We start from the raw sequence: 5,504 nt of genomic DNA on the forward strand, positions 1-5,504 counted from the left end.
CTAGGAATATATTTAACTAAGGAGGTAAAAGACCTCTACAGGGAGAACTATGAAACATTGAGGAAGGAAATAGCAGAAGACGTAAACAGGTAGAAAACTATACCGTGCTCGTGGGTCGGCAAAATCAACATCGTTAAGATGTCTATACTACCCAAAGTGATCTACAGATTCAATGCAATCCCTATTAAAATACCAACATCATTCTTCACAGATGTAGAAAAATCAATTTTACGCTTTGTATGGCCCCAACTTCTTAACCAAGGAAGAGCTGCAGCAGAGCTGGTCAACCCTCAACCGCCCTCCGCTCCCTCTCCCACAAGAACTTGGTCCTCAGGACACACGGGCCAGCCAGGTACTCGGTCTGGAGCCGGCCTGAACTCGCAGAATGTGGGCACCAGACAGGAGGAGCCATCTGGGGAGGAACCAGCAGCGCCGGAAGCAGCCTCTGCTGAGCCCAGGACCAGTGAAGGCGAGCTCCAGCATCCCCCACTGGAGCTGGGGCCTGCAGAATACGATATGTGGTTGAGTGTGGACGTCGGTGAGACCAGGAGACCCAGCACAGGCCAGGGCTACTCCGGGAGCTATGGTGGCTGCACGTGTCCCATGCAGTGCTCAAGCTGCACCTTGGAGACTCGCGTGGGTGGCACAGGAGACAGGCCCAGAGTCCCTGCAAGACTGGGAAGTTTGTCCTGAACTGCACCGCTGAGCGCAAGTGGCTGCAAGACCTGCGCAGCAGCGTCACCGTTTGCTGATTCCCGTGCAGAAGTTCCGGCTGAAGCCTGCGACCTGCAGCGCTGGATACACGTGGTGGAGGAGCAAGGCTCGGTCCACCACCTCGGCCTTCTTGAGAGCACGCTGCTGCAGGCTGCCACCAACACTGGGGTCACTGATGTCTTTGTGAAGCGCACAGCAGACATTAAGGAGTCAATTGCTTACCTTGCCCTCTATGCGGGGCCTACAGAGATTCTACCAGGGCCACACCCTATGCAGCCACCCCAGAGGACCCTGAACCAGGGGCTGGCCCTCTGCAAACCCTCTCTGCTCACTCCTCACCTTCAGTGACTTCAGCACTGGAACCATCAGGAACAAGGCCCAGTCAGCACAAGAGATGTTCGCCCGGCAGCAGACGCAAGTGTGTGGAGCGAGTGGGAGAGGGCAGCAGCCCTGGTGGATGAACACAGCACCCTTGCCGGCCTCCAGCCGCCGGTGATGCCTGTGACAGTCTCAAGGAACAGGAGACAGTGCTGAGCGCCAAGTGTGGGCGTCCGCAGAGAAATCTGGGGCCACTCTGAGCAGGATCTTGGCCTAGCTTTACGGCTGCTACAGCCCTTGACCTGAGCTTTCGACATGAGACAGACCCCATCCCCAGCTGTGCCCCCGCCCAGGCTGGCCAAACCTGGAAAAAGGAGGCTAGAAGTTAAAAAAAAAAATCTAGGAACTTAGTCAATGAACTGTCCCAGATTTCACTGGTCTCCTAAACCTCAGCTGCATGTTCCATGAATAGTTTTGGTCGCTGCTGCTGCTATGTCCTTCTCTCCTAATACTGCAGTGTTGCTACACACAAGACTCAAGTAAATCGCCATTTCTTCCGGACAATAATTTTACACCTGTGTCTTCCCCAAACATTCTGTATAAACTCCCTCATTCGCATCCTCAGCTGATGACTGTGTTCCTATTTCCAAATGGAAGCAATCTGAAGATCTTCCACAAGCTCCCACAAGCATACTTACCTACCCACTTTGCCGCAGGGAAATTCTTCAGGGCTGTGGCTTCCGTGGCACCCATCGAGAAAGGAGCATTAGAAACTGCTGACCCAGAGAGGAGGCTCTGACTTCCCTCCACTTCCAAAATCATGTAAGACAGACTATGGCCTCGGGAGCTGACTTTCGAGAAGCTCTCTGGAGGGACTGGGTAACCCAATCCAGAGTGTCAGGGAATCACTGACTTGGGAAGAACATTAAGAGATGAAACATAGGAGACGTGAATGAACCAGCAGATATATCCTTACCCTTCCTCTCTTTAATGGACTATCTCTAGTCATAGCAGCCTCACGAAACCTGTCTGGAATATGTGCCATGCAACCAAACAACAGTGTGTGTTTTCTTAAGAGTGTGAAGTCAAATTAATTGTGAACCACACTGCATTTGCCTGTGTCCCATCTTCCCTCCTCTTGCTACCGGAGATTGCAGTATTCTAAAAGCCTCGACAAGAAAGACGTACCTCGAGCTCCATTTTCTACGGGGCCTGCTCTATGACTAGATGTCTAGTCTATTCCCAGCACTATTGGCACGTGAAATGGAAAGATAGAAAAGGAACTTTAATTGAGAATTTACAGCACTACAGACTATTTCACGCATTTATAGAATTTAATGTTTGCAATAATTCTCTAAAATATTATCGATTCTTATTGATGAGGAATATGAGTCTCAGAGAGTTAAAGAAATATTCTCAAAGTGCCAAGAATTGAAACCAAAAACCAACAAACTTTGAAAAAACGCAATGCCCAAAAAAAATTCCAAAAATGGAAAAAAAAAAACTCCCCCTAATCCTTGAAAAACAACAACGGGAACCCTCCTAAGCACATAATCCTTATAGCCTCCTAATGAGACAGGTGTCCTGGATAGTTTCTTTCCCTGAGGACTATGAAGCATCCCAGGGATGCTTTTCATAGGCCTACCTGTGTAAGCATTATTCAGTCTTTGGCTGCGGGAGGTGTCCTGGTATTACCCTTCACTGTCTGTGGGCCTCCAGAAGAATTTTGACTACTCTCCCAAGCTGGTCAATCTACGTGCTTTGTAGAAAATTTAAGCCTTGGAACAATCTAGTTCATAACTTAAGAATTATCTCATCTCTCCCTTCCAGACAGTTAAACATTTCTAAATTACCATAGGTACACTTAGCCGGTTATGAAAGATCTCTGGGGAAGATGGCTTCGAAGCTTTCTCAGCAGCTAATTCATAGGCCAATAACCTTTCCAGTCAGTTTTTTCTGAAGTTGAAACCAAATTTCTGCAACAATCAAAACTCATTTCTGTTTAGCATCTCTCTGGGACACAGTATAAACTTGCAAAGCATTATAATAGATTATCTGGCAGATGAATTTCAAAACACCAATAGTAATAGAATTATAATTTAATAATAAGACCAAGGAAAAAATAAGTACTGCAAGCAATAGCTTGTGAAAAGCTGCTAATTGGAGTGCCCCAGAAGGCTCTCACTGCAATGGGAAATGTGCAACATCAAGGAATGGGGTCAGGTGGGGATAGGGAGAGATGGGGAGCTACTGCTGCAAATCACAAGCATTGGGAGCTGGAGTGCATTGTGTGCCTGCCCTGGGACAGACACAGAAGATCACAGACAGTAAGTATGTTGCCCAAGATCCCTCTGCTACTTAGATACAGAAATGACATTCAAACCACTCAACAAGCCCAAAACGAGGTACTCCACAATGAAAATACTCTTAGTAATACACAGTGAAGAAATAAAAAGGGAAATTAGATCAATGAGAAATTTGGGGCCAACTTTTCACTTCTATGGCATATTTCACTCCATGGCACACAACATTGGCTTCCTAGGCAACAGGTATTTCTGTCCTTTCTCTGAAATAAGACCGTAATTGTTTTCAAGTGGGGGTGGGTGGTGTGTGCTTCAGGTGAGGCTGTGTCCATGTCCAGTCCCAAGAGGTGAATTTGAATTAAACTAAGCTAACTAATGATGGTCATTCCATCCTCCGTGACAGTGGAGGATGGGCTTGGGATTCAGTCCTGGCCAATAAGACAGTAAGTGCAGTTCCCTGGAAACACTTCTATCTTTCTTAAAAGTCGTTTGAGTGAGAGACTTTTTTCCTTATTCCTGTCCCTGGTCTTTATTTTATGAGGCTGTGATACCTGGAAAAGCAGAAGCCATCATATGACCATGAGAACATGAACTTGAAAACCATGCCAATAAGCTGAGTAAGATGAAAACATGGGACCGTACATCCAGGTTTATGAATTAACTATACTGGGATGACTGTTGTTCCCACTTGGAAAAGAACTTCAGTAAATGTTAGGTCTCTGATATGTGATTGTGGTAAATAGAGCTAATAGGAAATTTAACTACTTTTTTCCTTCCTTCCTTCCTTCCTTCCTTCCTTCCTTCCTTCCTTCCTTCCTTCCTTCCTTCCTTTCTTCCTTCCTTTCTCCTTCCCTCCTTCCTTCTTTCCTTCTTTGTGATGGTGAAAGTGGTAGAATAATAAATGTGAATATTATGTTTTCATGTATCCAGTGCAAGTGAGTTTTCTAATCAAGGAGATGAGAAAGAAATATAATGTTAATATATGAAACAACAACAATACGCCCATGGTTGAGCAGTAGTAGAGTAGAAGTATAAAAGAGCTTCTTTTGTATGGAATTAATGTTCACTGATGTGGGAGACATGAGAATATTTTAAGAATATACAGAAGTGTGCCCGCTGAGGTGGAAACATGAGTCATTTATGAATAACATTTTTAGAAAAAAGAAAGTTGGTGTAGGAAAAGGAACCAAACTAGGGGGAAGGAGTGATTAACATTGACCCTTGACCTGATGCTCTCATGGAATTGTGGTACAGGCCTTCCTCTCTGAACGGGGCAATGATAAAACATGCTCTATCCACCTTCGTTGGTAAAATAAAATAATAAATGGTAAGGTGCTTGAAAATAAAAAAATTAGTCATCATCATCGTAATAGCATAGTTACACAAAAATATATTGCATGTATGCAATACTTAGTTCATCGCATTTGAAACTTACATTCCTTCAAAGAAAATATTATAACACCATTTTCCAGATAAGAAAACTAAGGCTTAGAGATATTCTTGCATATCTAAATGTACATAGCTAATTAATGGGAGAATTATTTCTAACCCACAATTTCACACACATGCAAATTTAGTGAAGACTTATTCTCCTTTCCATTTAAAGTGGACTTGTCCCAAACTGCTGCCTATATTTTTCCATTTGTAACAGGGTAGATATTGGCCTAAAGGGTTTATTTCAGCTTATCTCTTGATAAATTCAACAGTGGTTGACACAATGGAGGTGAATCATAGTCAAGTATTTACTCCTTTATCCCTCAAACTTGGGGACAGTTTATACCTTTCAAACACAGTAGACACATTTTATATCTAACTAGATCACAGAGTGGTCTTCTGCATGAACTTCTCCATATGCTTGTAGAAATGCAAGTCCATTCATTATTAATCTTATCGTATGGAAAATAGTTCATTTGTATGGAAATAGCTGAAATGGAATGATGTGTGCCTTGTTCAAAATGAAACACAGATTTCTGATTAAAAGTCAGATCTTTCTTTGAAAAGGTCAGAAATGATGGCTTCAAATGAAATTATTTCAGCTTTATTTTATGCAGGTCACTGATGAAATGCCCTGCCAAAATATGATTGGTTCTCTGATATTCCTATGTGATTGCAATTAAGAAAATATCCTTCCACTTAAAAGTTTTAAAAGTAGATATAGGCTGAACAACT

The 5,504-nt window shown here is 43.6% G+C and overlaps 1 pseudogene; it reads left to right on the forward strand.

Annotated features, from left to right (window-relative positions):
• Positions 1 to 1,333, forward strand: part of LOC105825825 — a 1,983-nt pseudogene extending 650 nt beyond the window's left edge.
• The last annotated feature ends 4,171 nt before the right edge of the window (positions 1,334 to 5,504 follow it).

Source organism: Propithecus coquereli, unplaced genomic scaffold, assembly GCF_000956105.1.
Source record: "Propithecus coquereli isolate 6110/MARCELLA unplaced genomic scaffold, Pcoq_1.0 Scaffold828, whole genome shotgun sequence".
NCBI classification, from domain to species: domain Eukaryota; kingdom Metazoa; phylum Chordata; class Mammalia; order Primates; family Indriidae; genus Propithecus; species Propithecus coquereli.